Consider the following 14,261-nt stretch of genomic DNA (forward strand, 5'->3'; position numbering starts at 1 on the left):
GACCGATGGTAGGAGAACCCTTGGTACTTAACATGGTGGGATTTGATCCTTTCTCACAGCATCTTGGAGGTTCCTTTAACACATTCTCCACTTCCCAGAGGCAGGTGATGAAGCTGTTAGCTGCTGACTGATGCTCCTCCTTGACACATTTCAGAACTTCAGCAGGATTACCATCTGCTCCTGAGGCGTTGTTTTCAATTAGCTAATGGCCCTTTCAATTTCTTGTTGATCACAAGTGGCGACAAACACCCCGTTACTTCTATAGAATATCAACCGGCTCTAAATCAGGGGCTGCAGCTTTCTCTGCAAGAATGAAATGCGAATAATCACAATAGGCAAAGTCAACATTATTTTCCAGGAGTGAAAAGTGATAGAGTGCATAACAAACAAGAGAAGGTCTGCAGATGCTGGAAATCCACCAGCACACACAGAATGCTGGAGGTACTCAGCATCTATGGAAAAGAGTAAACAGTTGACATTTCGGGCCAAGACCCTCATCAGGACTGGAGGGAAAAATAGATGAGGAATCGGAGTTAGAAGGTGGGGGGAGGGGAGGAATAAACACAAGGTGATAAGTGAGGAGAGGAGATGTGAAGTAAAGAGCTGGGAAGTTGATTGTTGATAGAGTTAAGGGCTGGAAAAGGGGAGTCTGATAGGAGAGGACAGAAGGCCATGGAAAAAAGAAAAGGGGAAGGCACATCAGACAGAGGCGATGGGCAGCTAAGGAGGTAGTATGAGAGAGGAAAATGGTAATGGTGAATGGGGGGCATTACTGGAGGTTTGAGAAATCGATGTTCATACCATCAGGTTAAAGGCTATGCAGATGGAATATAAGATGTTGCTCCTCCAACCTGAGTGTGGCCTCATCAAGACAGTAGAAGAGGCCATGGACTGACATATCAGAATGGAAATGGGAAGTGGAATTAAAATGGGTGGCCACTGGGAGATCCCACTTCTTCCAGTGGATGGAGCATAGGTACTCGGTGAAGCGGTCTCCCAATCTACATCGGGTCTCACCGATATTCAGGAGGCCACACCGGGAGCACCGGATACAGTAGATGAATAAATCTAGGGAACTGGAAAAATGGTGTCAATAATAATAATTATGGTTGTAATAGCCTAAGGGAAGGAAATCAGCCAACCTTACTCCATCTGGCACGTATGTGACTCCAGAGTCTGGCCCCCTCCACAAATCCCTTGGTGAATGGTAGGCATCCATGGCTAAAAAAGGTTGGGAACAGCTGCTCTAAATGAAGACTTAATCTTTATTAACTCTCAAGTTACTTAAGTATATAGTAAGTGTACCACTAACTTCCACAGATGACTTACTGTTCCAACATATCACTTCTTATATTAATCACAGACCAACTTTATTCGCCATACACATTTACTTGTATTAGGAAATTGCTCTGGTGTTGTCGTGACCTTCAACAAAAAAAAATGACAACATTCAACAATTATAATAATTATAAATTTTTATACTCATGGCGTGGACTGAGATACTACACATAAGAGATGATCTGGCCAGATTTACTGCAACAGGTTTGTAGTCTTCTCTGAGTTCTGAACCAAAGACCCTCCTTTTTGTGAGGAAACTTCTCAGGTTGTACTCCCAGTGCCTCAACTGCCCTTCTTTAATTTCTTCGAGCCTCTTTGTGCTTATGCCAGTTCAGGACTCTGAAGTCAATAGTTTCAAGATGTCGCTCATTCAGGAACTGGCTGAACAAAACACATCTTCTCTTATCAAGCTTAGTTTTAAGGATGTTTGTACTTTTCTCATCATGTAGAACTCTTCACAGGATGGCTGTCCCCAAACACCCTTATCTTGTTTGTACTGTTTCTCATGGCCAAATAGCATAGCTAGAATCACCTGTATTCTCGACAGGGGTCAATCAGGCAGTACAGTAGCGTAGCCGTTAGTGCCACTGATCACTGTTTGATCAGTGGGTTTGATTCCCACTGATGTCTGGAAGGAGTTTGCGTGATCTCCTCTGGACTAAGTGGGTTCACTCCAGGTGCCTCCATTTCCTCCCACAGTCCAAAGGTGTATGTTTAGAGGTAATGAGTTTTGTGGGCATGCTACGTTGGTGCTGAAAGCATGATGAGCCTTGCAGGCTGCCTAAGTGTATGCTTATCGATGCAAACAATACATTTCACAGTATGAGGAGTGATTGATAAGTTTGTGGCCTGAGGTAGAAGGAGTCAATTTTAGAAAACCTAGCACATTTATTTTTCAACATAGTCCCCTCCTACATTTATACACTTAGTCCAGCAGTCGTGGAGCATACGGATCTTGGACCTCCAGAAAGTGTCCACAGATGGGTGATTGATAAGTTCGTGGCCCAACGTAGATAGAGATGAGTTATACAACTCTCATTACATGCACATGCAGTTCAACTCTTTGAGTGATTATGCAGAAAGTTTAAAATTAATAACTCATCTCCTTCTACCTTAGGCCACAAACTTATCAATCACCCCAATGAGTTATCAACTTCAAACTTCCTGCATAATCACTCAAAGAGTTGAACTGCATGTGCATCTAATAAGAGCTGTATAACTCATCGCCGTGGGTAGCGACACAGTCAAGGGTATACAGGGAGTAAAAGAGTGGATTTAGTGCACTGCCCTGAGGAGCTCTTGTATTGAGAGTCAGAGGGTGGAGGTGAGGGAGCCCACTCTTACCACCTGCTGGCAATCTGACAGGAAGTCCAGGATCCGGCTGCACAAGGCAGGGTCAAGGCCGAGGTCTCTGAGCTTCTTGTCGAGCCTGGACGGAATTATGGTGTTGAATGCTGAACTGTAATCCAAGAATAGCATTCTCACATAAGTATCCTTCTTCTCCAGATGTGTAAGGATGGTGTGTAGAGCAGTGACTATTGTGTCATCTGTCAATCGGTTGTGTCGGTAGCCGAATTGTAGGGGGTCCAGTTCGGGTGGTGGCCAGTTACAGATGTAAACATTGACCAGCCTCTCAAAGCACTTGCTAATTATTCAGGTGAGTGCCAGTCGTTCAGACACGTTACCTTGGTCTTTTTTGGTACAGAGACAATGGTGGATAATTTGAAGCAGAATGGCACTCAACACTGGGATAGGGAGAGATTAAAAACGTCTGTAAACACACCGGCCAGTTGTGCTGTGCACATCTTGAGTACTCGCCCTACAGATGCAGCCAGGGATAATAAACCTGATTCTGATTAGTCCTGCTGAATCATAAGGCATTAATTTCATTCATCACTATTAAGACATACTGAGATTAAAACGATGCAGTTGATGGTCACAATTGTCGATGCAAACCACAGTACCAAAACTAACAAGAGATTACCTGGGGAATCTTGAGTTATTGCAAAAGCACAGGTCAGAGAGAAACGAGAGATTAACCCACAAGAAGAATCTCAAAGTCTTCTAAAGCATCAGGTCAAATCAGAAGAGTTTCTATTTGAAGTGGAATTACTGCTGTGTAGTTCAAATCCTACTGCCTGTGCCCTGATCTATTCACTCAGTGCTCCATGACCTGGCTGATGGATAAGCAAAACTTTGATTTTGAAATTCTTTTCCTTTTGTGCAAATCCCTTCATAATCTTGTCCCTTTTCATTCCTCAGCCCTCTGAGATACACACATTTTTCCCACTCCATCCTCCTGAGATCACCAAATTGTAATTATCGAAGTCTCATGCTTTGCAATTTCTTCTCCTGTCTCCCCATCCATCTTTCCTTAGTTAAAGTGTTCCTGTAAACCTCCGTCTCTAGAGTTCTCTAACCTGCAGGACTATGGTGGCTAGATCACTGGAGGTATTCAAAGAGGGGGTAGATCAGAGAACAGAGAGCTACAGAGAAGTGGCATAAAAGAGGGCAGATCAGCCATGGTCATATTGAATGGCAAGTAGGTCCAAGCGCCCTCTACCTGTCCCTACCTTCTTATGTTCCTGTACCTAACCTTTGGCCACAGCCTTTTTTTTCTTGCATTCCTTAGCAACAGCTGTGTTTAATGATGTACATATGAAGCACATTGGGAAGTTTAGTAATGTTCAATATAGTGGATAGTGGACTACTTGACAGATAGACCTCAGTATGTGCGGTTGGGAGACTGTAGGTCTGACACGGTGGTCAGCAGCACAGGAGCGCCGCAGGGAACTGTACTCTCTCCGGTCCTGTTCACCCTGTACACATCAGACTTCCAATATAACTCGGAGTCCTGCCATGTGCAGAAGTTTGCTGATGACACGGCCATAGTGGGGTGTGTCAGGAATGGACAGGAGGAGGAGTATAGGAAACTGATACAGGACTTTGTGATATGGTGCAACTCAAACTACCTGCGTCTCAATATCACCAAGACCAAGGAGATGGTGGTGGACTTTAGGAGATCTAGGCCTCATATGGAGCCAGTGATCATTAATGGAGAATGTGTGGAGCAGGTTAAGACCTACAAATATCTGGGAGTACAGTTAGATGAGAAGCTAGACTGGACTGCCAACACAGATGCCTTGTGCAGGAAGGCACAGAGTCGACTGTACTTCCTTAGAAGGTTGGCGTCATTCAATGTCTGTAGTGAGATGCTGAAGATGTTCTATAGGTCAGTTGTGGAGAGCGCCCTCTTCTTTGTGGTGGCGTGTTGGGGAGGAAGCATTAAGAAGAGGGACGCCTCACGTCTTAATAAGCTGGTAAGGAAGGCGGGCTCTGTCGTGGGCAAAGTACTGGAGAGTTTAACATCGGTAGCTGAGCGAAGGGCGCTGAGTAGGCTACGGTCAATTATGGAAAACTGTGAACATCCTCTACATAGCACCATCCAGAGACAGAGAAGCAGTTTCAGCGACAGGTTACTATCGATGCAATGCTCCTCAGACAGGATGAAGAGGTCAATACTCCCCAATGCCATTAGGCTTTACAATTCAACCGCCAGGACTTAAGAACCTTTTAAAAGCTATTATTAATGCTTTTTGAGATAGTGATTTAGATGCATATCATATTTTTTACTGAATTAAGTATTGTATGTAATTAGTTTTGCTACAACAAGTGTATGGGACATTGGAAAAAAAGTTGAATTTCCCCATGGGGATGAATAAAGTATCTATCTATCTATCTATCTATCTATCTATCTATATGTTTAAGGTGCTCACTACTGCCTGTAACGCCACCGCCGTTTAGGGTATCATGAAGGCCCTCCGTGTCTGGCGGTGTTCCTTCATCGTGTCAGTAGCTCAGTTTTCACTGCTGTCAGTCATGCAAGTTCTGGTTGAAGCTTCAGGAAAGCTATCACACTCAGATGTGTAACGATTCTCCATTGCTGTTTCCGTAACAATTTTGTTTTACCAGTCAGGGTGGTTAGCCCTGAGCTGAACCCTGAAGCCTGCAGACCATTCTTGGTCTGGCCTCGACCCTTTGACCTGTTTGGCATGGATGACCCACCAAGAGCCAAAGCATAAAGCCCTGACTCCAACCAACATACTCTCAGGGTCACTGAGGCACCCAAGCCTCCAAACCAAGCAACAAGGTTGTGGTCCTCTTGGAGGGTGTAAGGTGCTACTTGAATACAATCCTGGGAATGTTTGTTGTTAGTTTCTTAAAAATTTCATTCAATCAGACATTCAAAATAAAACCTTCTTTGCATATCTGCCTTTCTCTTATGTAGCAATTAATTAAAAGTAAAACCTTTGAATAAATCAGTGAGGTAACTTGCTGTGAAAGGAAACTGAAATTGTGGTTGAGCAGACAATTGGGAGATCAGAACAGCTCATGGTATCACAAGGCTGTACATTGTAGGACATCTATACTCAAGCTATTATATGCTGTGTGTTATCCAGTTTTTTCAGCCTTTGTACTTGGATTTATTATATAATGAAGATCAGAAACATCTGAGTTAACTCGGGCTGAGTTGCAAGATGTTTATAGCATGACTTACCTTGAACAAATAATGTTTTATGCATTATTGGAACTGCAGCAGGTTACCATCATAGATTTCTTCTTCTGCTGTCTTCCCCCGACCTTTTCAGTCCTGAAGAAGGGTCTCGGCCCCAAAATGTTGACTGTTTATTCATTTTCATAGATGCTGCCTGATCTGCTGAGTTCCTCCAGCAGTTTGTGTGTGTTGTTTTGTTCTTATTTATGCAAAAACTATAAACATTCGCTAGCAGTATTGACAAAGAACACAGTAGAGGTTGAGAACCCCATCTGAAATGCTTGGGGCCAGAAGTGTTTTGGATATTAGATTTTTATTTGGATTTTGGAATGCATAATGAGATAGATGGGTATTGCCATCATTTCTGACTCTGACCAGTAAGCTGTCTTTGTCTTACAATTGTTTATCCCACATATGTACTTAACAGTAAAAATTATTACATAGCTTTAATGTAATGAAAATATAATGTGTGCAGGGTAACAGAGACAGTGCAGCGGCAAGAGAATACCTGAATCAGTTGTTGATTAACAGCAAACAGCGGCAGGCTTTCAGTCTCCACCTAAGATGCCATGTTTTTATTAAAAGGGTGCAGTATACTGTATTTGTGTTTTACTTTTTTATGTTTTATGTAAGTTATAAAAACAATCAGCATCGTAGACTTGTTCTGGTGCTAGTTTTTGTGATCAACGGATACTTAAAAAATTTAAATTGTGCCTTTTCTTAAATTTCTGCAACCAACTTTTGAATATTCACAATAATCTTCAATTTTCAGCTTGTTGTGATAGATCTTTGCTCGTTTCACGATCAGCATACCGTAAAATGGCTCTTATACCTTCTACCTAATGGCAGCAGTGAAAAAAGAGTATGGCTCTTCATGTTGATGTTCTCAATGGTTGAGAGGGATTTAGCTGTGATGTACTAGACCAAATCCATTACCTTTTGTAGGATTTTCCATTAAAAGGCACTGGTGTTCCCATACCAGGCCATAGTGCAGCGAGTCAATACACTTCCCAGCATACATCTATAGAAGTTTGTCAAGGTTTTTGATGACATTCCAAATCTCCGTAGACTCCTCGGGAAGTAGAAGCAATATCTTGCTTTCTTTGCAATTGCATTTATATGAGGGGTCCAGGGCAGGTCCTCTGAAATAGTGACACCCAGGAATTTAAAGTTACTGACCCTCTCCACCTCATTTGGTAAACTAGATCAGCAAATTTGCAGATGATATCAGGACTGGGGAGTAGTGGACAGCGAGGAAGACTATCAAAGCTTGCAAGGGGATCTGGACCAGCTGGAAAAATGGGCTGAACAATGGGAAATGGAATTTAATGCAGACAAATGTGACATGCTGCATGTTGGGAGGACAAACAAAGGTAAAACTTATCATTGAACGCTTGGGCACTGAGGTGTGCGGTAGAATAAAGGGACCTGCGAATACAGATCCATATTTCCTCGAAAGTGTCATCACAGGTTGATAGGGTGGGAAAGAGAGTCTTTGGCACATTGGCCTTCAAAAATCAGGACACTGAGCGCAGGAGTTGAGATGTTATGTTGAAGTTATGTAACTTGTGGTAAGTCAAATTGAGAGTATTGTATGCATTGTGGACCACCTACCTTCAGGAAAGTTATCAGTAAGATTAAAAGTGTTCTGAGAAAACTGACAAGGACATTGCCTGGACTTGAGGACCTGAGCTAGAAGGAAAGCTTGAAAATGTTAGGACTTTATTCCCTGCAGCACGAAAGAATAAGGGGAGATCATATGGAGGTGTACAAAATTATGAGGGATATAGATAGGGTGAATGCATGCAGGCTTCTTCCTCTCAGGTTGGATAAGACTAGAACTAGAAACCATAGGTTTAGGGTGAAAAGTGTAATGTCTAAGGGAAATCTGAGGGGGAACTTCTTCACTCAGAGGGTGGGGCAGGTGAGGGGAAGTAGTAGATACAAGTTCAATTGTAACATGGGATAGGTTCCTGATGAGAGAGGTATTGTCCAGGTGCAGGTTGATGGGAGTAGGTAGACCTGGCTAGCACAAACCACATGGGCTGAAGGGCCTGCTACTCGGCTGTAGATCTCTATAACTGTTTGACACAACTTCCTTCGGCAAATTTAATAATATACGTTAAAACAATCAGCCACAATGGGCCACAAAAGAAGAGAGAAGAAGTGCTGAATACCACAACAACATGGTAACTGAAGGCTAAGAGCAACAGGTTGAGGCTGGATGGTTCTATAATTAAACAAGGGCTGTGGATGCGAACTGGGTTTAAATAGGCTGCAGGTGATCAATTGGAAACAAGTAACAGGTGACTCCAGTTAGCAGGATGGAGATTGGGAAGTGCCTGCCTGTGCAGGCCTGACAAGTATATCTTGACAGAACATGTTAGATTATTTGTGGAGCTGATATACTGTATGAGTGTTTGGACCATGTTGTAGAGGGGACAGATGCATACTGAATACGTAAATGTAATTAACATGTAATGGCTTGGAATATACTGTATGGGGAGTAACTGGCAGAAATTACTGTCATTTATATAAAATGTGATATTAAAAAAACTCACTTAAAATAGGACACTTGATCTGTGAAACAGCATTGTAACCAAGGTTACAGATTAAACATCTAGCATATAAGATAAAGTATTTTAATAATACAAGGCACAATTTGTTAGCACAGGCTTGGCTGAATATTATGGATATGTAATGGTAACATCATGGATAAGGTGAGGAATTACAATCCTGTAAGTTTAACATTTATTGTTGGCAAGATGCTGAAATCAACAATCAAGCAAGAAATAACTAATCAATTAGGAAAGCTAAATATAATCAGACCCGATCAATGTGGTTTTATGAAAAATAAATCCTATTTGAAAAAAAACCTCTCCAATCCATTGTGAATATGACAGGGAGAGCTGATAAAGGGGAACCTGAGGAAGTAGTGCATTTAGATTTCCAAAAGGCACTTGACAAGGTGCCTCATAAAATGCTGGTGCTTAAGTTAAGAGCCCAAGGTAATGGAGGAAATATGCTGGAATGAAAACTGGCTGATAGAAGGAAGACATCAAATTAGAATAAATGGCTCCTTTTCAGGCTTGAGGGATGCACACAGTAGAGTACCCCAGGAATCATTTCTTGGTCCTCACTTGTTTGCTTTTAACATCAGGAGAGGGGCATATGGAAGGGCAAGATCAAATTCAGGTTTAGGTGTCATTCAACCATACATGAATATCCATGAATACAGCCGAACGAAACAATGTTACTCTGGGGCCAAGGCACAAAACGAGGTACCAATAGTCATACACAACACATGGCACATAAGCACATATAAGATAGCAGTCAAACACAGTCACACTAAAAAATATAGTCCAGGTCCCTGAGTCAATGAACGTTGCAGCAGCCTGCAGTCGAATGCAATACACTTGTCTTCTGCTGACCAATCTCTGGGGGCAGCACCGACTCCAACTTGGATGCCGTACCACACCGCCTCTGGTGGAGTACACCAACTCTGACGCCTCTCTCCTGATCAGCTGTAAACATGCGACACCACACTTGAAGTATAGTTCTCAGTACAACCAAGGCAACGCAGCTCCCCACTGCTGTCCACTGATAAATCAGTGAGTCGGGCTTGCAGCATTCTACACTTAGAAAGTCCAACAGGGTCCTGCGACTACAAGAAAAGCAACTAAGATGATCACTCGCTGTTAGATTGCACACCGCCTTCATGCACCAACTCCTCTGATGCAGGCAGCAGCACATTCTGAACCAAGTCCAGTTCCTTCAGTTTCAATGAACAACCTGTTGATAGGGCAGACCTGCAGTAATTTAAACAAAACAAAAAACAACAGCAAAACAAACCCAGGAACTTCAACCATCGGACCCCAACTTCTGGACTTGACTACGGCCTTCAACCTATGGCCTTTGACCTGCGATATTAATCCCAGGACTCACCAACCACAGAACTCTGAACTCACATTGACCTCTGACCCTAGGACTTGCTGAGCTGGGTGGTTGTCCCTAGGCTTTACTCACAGATTTGCAGACATTGGGCCTCGACTTCCAGACACGCTGACTCATGGGTTTCGACCATTGGGCCTTGACTTCCAGACACTCTGACTCAGGTGTTTCGACCACTGAGCTTCAATTTCTGGACTCGCTGATTTTTGTCTTCAACCTTCAGGCTTCAACTTTCACTACTGCCCTCAGGACTTGCCAGTCACAAGACACTGAGTTCTGTGCTTTGAACTCAGAACTCACACATCTCCAGCTCAGGGACTCACTGACCTGGGATTCACTAGCCCTCATGTGTGTTGCCCATGCAGAACTCCGATCCCAGAACTCAATGACCTAGTAGGATTCTTCAATGGGGGAGGGGAGGGAGGGGGGGTTCACTAGGCCCACCAACCTCACCCAACGTCTGTCCATCGGGATCATTGCCCTTTCCTTTTATCACCTAATATTCTGACCCTGACTCTTCATTTACTGCCCCTGATCTCTAACTCCCCTCATCCCTGTCCCTATACCCTAACATGTCCGTTAACTCCCTGTGCTGCCCCCGAAACCATCCCTGAACCTTAAAAAAAACAAACATAATCTGCATGGACATCCCATCTCAGTGCCATCTAAAGTTCAAACTAAAATTTATCATCAGAGCACATACATGCTACCACATACAATGCCAGGATTCTTTTTCCTGCGGGCAGACTTAGCAAATATATAGAACAGTAACTGTAAACAGGATCAATGAATAATAAGCTGTGCAAATGCAAGTATAAATAAATAGCAATAAATAACAAGATAAGGAGTCCTTAATGTGAGACCATCAGTGGTGGGAACACCAGAAATAAAATGTGTGAAATTATCCTTTTTTGTTCAAGAGGGGTAGTAACTGTTCTTGAACCTGGTGGTACAAGTCCTGAGGCTCTTGTACCTTCTACCAGATGGAAACAGCAAGAAGAGAGCATGGCCTGAGTGGTGAGAATCGATGATGGATGCTGCTGTACTACGGCAACGTTTCATGCAGGTGTGCTCAGTAGTTGGGGAGGTTTTATCCATGATGTACCGGGCCAAATCCATTACATTTTTATAGGATTTTCCACTCAAAGGCATTGGTGTTCCCATACCAGGTTGTAATACAGCTAGTCTGCACACCTTCCACCACATATCTTCTTGATCAGAAGATCGAGCAATCAGGTAGCACAAAACAGGTGATCAGCCATGATTATATTAAACGATAGGACAGACTTGAGGAGCTTGATTGCTGACCTCCCATTCCCACTTTCCTACATCATTAACACTTTAAAAGGAAGTAACTGTAAATACAAAGATGCTAAACAGCAAAGTACAATATAAAGGTTAAAATATCCTGCTGTGTTAGTTTACCTGGACTGTAGGTATATTGTAGTGTTGCACAAAATTTCATTTTAGTATATTAAGGCTCAATAATCTTGAAGTGTTTTTACTTTCCTTATGAATTTCAAAGATGAAGTGGAACTAAAGATCAATAATTTATATTTGTAAAGATGGATCCTGTGAATTTGCACGCCACATTGATACAACACCTCATTAAATTTCTGGAATGGATACAGGAGTAAGCTGAGCAATGATATTAAACCCATGACTATCCTACTAACCACAGTACTTGCTTTCCATTTCTCCATGTTTCTCAGATAAAGAGGAGCTTCCCTGCATAATTCAACTAGTAAATGGTTTTCCTGTACCTCATAATTTATCACTATTCATAAAATCCCTTAAATCTACAGTATGCGCGGTTCTTCTCTTTTTACCATCTCCAGTCTCAAATGTCCCTCAAACAATGGCCAGTGATCCTCAAAAATTTGTAGCGCCAACTTGGCCTCATGCTGTGGTGTTGCCTGTTGTAGCTGCCCAGAAGAGGTGATGCCGGAGGCGATGTGGTGCGGTATCCATGCTGGATTGAGGGCTGTCCCCTCCTGCCAGTGTTTGTTAGGTGGAAGACAAGCCGGATTGCTTTTATTTGCGGGCATGCTCTTGCCGACAATATCTACGGACGTGGACTATATTTTTTTAATGAGACTATATATTTTTGTGTGACAGTAAGCTGTCTTATACGTGCTTTGTGTTGTACATGACAGTTGGTACTGTGCTGTTCTGTTTGGCTGCATTCATGTATGGGTTGGGACCATATTACCTATATAATGAGAAATTGTAGAGATCTGAGTATCTTCATACATGATTTGTAAAAGCCTAGTCTGCAGGTACCACAAGTAATTTGGAAAGCTGTGAGAAATGAAAGAGTTGAATGCACTTGTAATCAAGGTTATGCTTCAGGTACATATGATCAGAACAGATCTGAAGTACATTAATGCTTATCTAAGGAAGGATGTAAGTGCTTTTGAAGCTGTGCAGAGAAGTCTAATAACTGGAATGTGTGGGTTTTCTTATCAGGAAAAGCTTGAACCGGCTCAGCTTGTTTGTGCTTGAGTTTAGAAGAGTTTGAGGGGCCTTGGCTGAAACATACAAGATCAGGGCAGATGTGAAGATGATGTTCCACTTCTAGGCAGCATGATAGCGTCTCAGTTAGCACAACACTTTACAGTGCCGCGACCACCGATCAGGGTTCAATTCCTGCCACTGGCTAGAAAAAGTTTGTACCTTCTCCCTGAGACTGCGTGGGTTTCCTCTGGGGGTTCTGGTTCCTTCCCGCATTACTAACATGTACGGGTTAAGGTTAGAGTTAGTAAATAGTAGGCAGGCTATGTTGGTGTCAGAAGCATAGTAACACTTGTGGACTGCTCCCTGCAAATCCTCTAGCTGTATCTGTCATTGACTCACATTTTACTGTATGTTTCAACGTACATATGACAAATAAAAAGTTAATCTTTAGCTAATCTAATCTAGGACCCGAGATCCAATCAAAGGTGTACTTGTTCGTCCTGTGCATCTTATTTACGATCACAAGTCACTGCTGGATACTAAGGATATCAAGTACTGCAGGACTATCTCATCAGTGAGTTGGTCAATAGCAATGGAGCGGGACTTATCCAGTACCGTTGTGCCGAGAAAGTGCGCGGTGCAAGCGGTTGTCTTGGACATTTTTAATTGGGATCACAAGGCCCTGTTGGAAAGGATACCAATGGCAAGGGAGCTACGTTGCCACAGTTGTGGTGAGTACTCAGCCCACACTGCAGGATTGCCAGTTGCAGCCCCACACAGAAAGGAGATGCTGAGGCGGTATGGCAGAGCCTCTGTAGGGATTGCTGGAATCCGTACTGGGTTGAGGGTAGGCTCTTCCAGTTGGTGCTGCCCTCCATTGTATGCTCGGTGGAAGAACAAACTGGATGAGGACAACTGACCATAAATCTACAGTCCTGCCACTGAAGGACTTGGCCCATGTTTTTTTTCTTTGTGATTGCTTTTCTGAAATTGTAACCATAAGTTTTATATGTTGTGTGCTTTTGGTAATGTGTTTTGCACCTTGGCCCCATAGGAGCACTGTTTCATTTGGCTATATTCATGTAAGGCTGAATGATAATTAAACTCGAACTCTGGTTAAAAACCTGAGGTGAAATTATTTCTTCCAGAGGATCGATCATAAGCATCTGAGGGCAGCAGAGCAGATTTATTGAATATCTTTAAGAGATAAATAGGTAAAGGAGTGGAAGGTTAGCACAGAATTACAGAAATGAGCAGATCATTCAGCCCTTCAAACCTGTTCCGCAAGATGATCCAATTGTGACTTCTCATTGTCACACCTTCCCCACTCCACAGCCCCAATTCCAGTGCTCCTGCAGCAATGATGCCAAATCTTTGTTGCTACACCCATCCCTGTACAACAACCTTCTCCCCACTGAATCCTTTAGCCTGCATTGTCTGCAGCCTGTCTACCACTGCCCCACAGGTCTTCAGCCCAACCAGTTCCCAGATACCCATCTGCCACCCCAATGAACTTCTAGCAGCGCACGTTCTGACACAGAAATAGCCAGCAGCTGGTAACTTGCAATAGTGGTCTCCTTAAGGGTCTGCACACCATTTAAATCTCCCTAAGACAATGTATTAAACTACAGAATTATTCAATATGGCTAATTGAATAATGACTCACAACATTGAGTCATCCAGGCAGAAACTGGTTGAAGTGTAGGTAAAGGATTTAACCAAACATTCAGGGCAAGCTGCTGGCACTTGTTTTTTTTTCCCCTCCCAGTGAAGCCCAGTCAAAGAAAGAAATTGTTTCCATGGCAACCATCCCACTAGCAAAGGCCATTGGGTGAACATGGGAGAGAGTTACTCACCTACAAGCAAGAGGAGGTTCCGCATTGTTGCAGCTGGAATTTTTAAAAGTTTGTTAAAGTCAATAGCACAATCTTGAAGGGTTTGACTTGTCTTCTTCTATCAG

General features: G+C 42.9%; 1 protein-coding gene across 4 annotated transcripts in view; it reads left to right on the forward strand.

Moving 5' to 3' along the window:
- The window catches only part of plpp4 (phospholipid phosphatase 4), a 353,247-nt gene that overhangs the window by 297,062 nt on the left and 41,924 nt on the right, over positions 1-14,261 (forward strand). The window lies entirely within an intron of this gene.

The sequence above is a fragment of the Hemitrygon akajei genome, chromosome 23 (assembly GCF_048418815.1).
Source record: "Hemitrygon akajei chromosome 23, sHemAka1.3, whole genome shotgun sequence".
NCBI lineage: Eukaryota > Metazoa > Chordata > Chondrichthyes > Myliobatiformes > Dasyatidae > Hemitrygon > Hemitrygon akajei.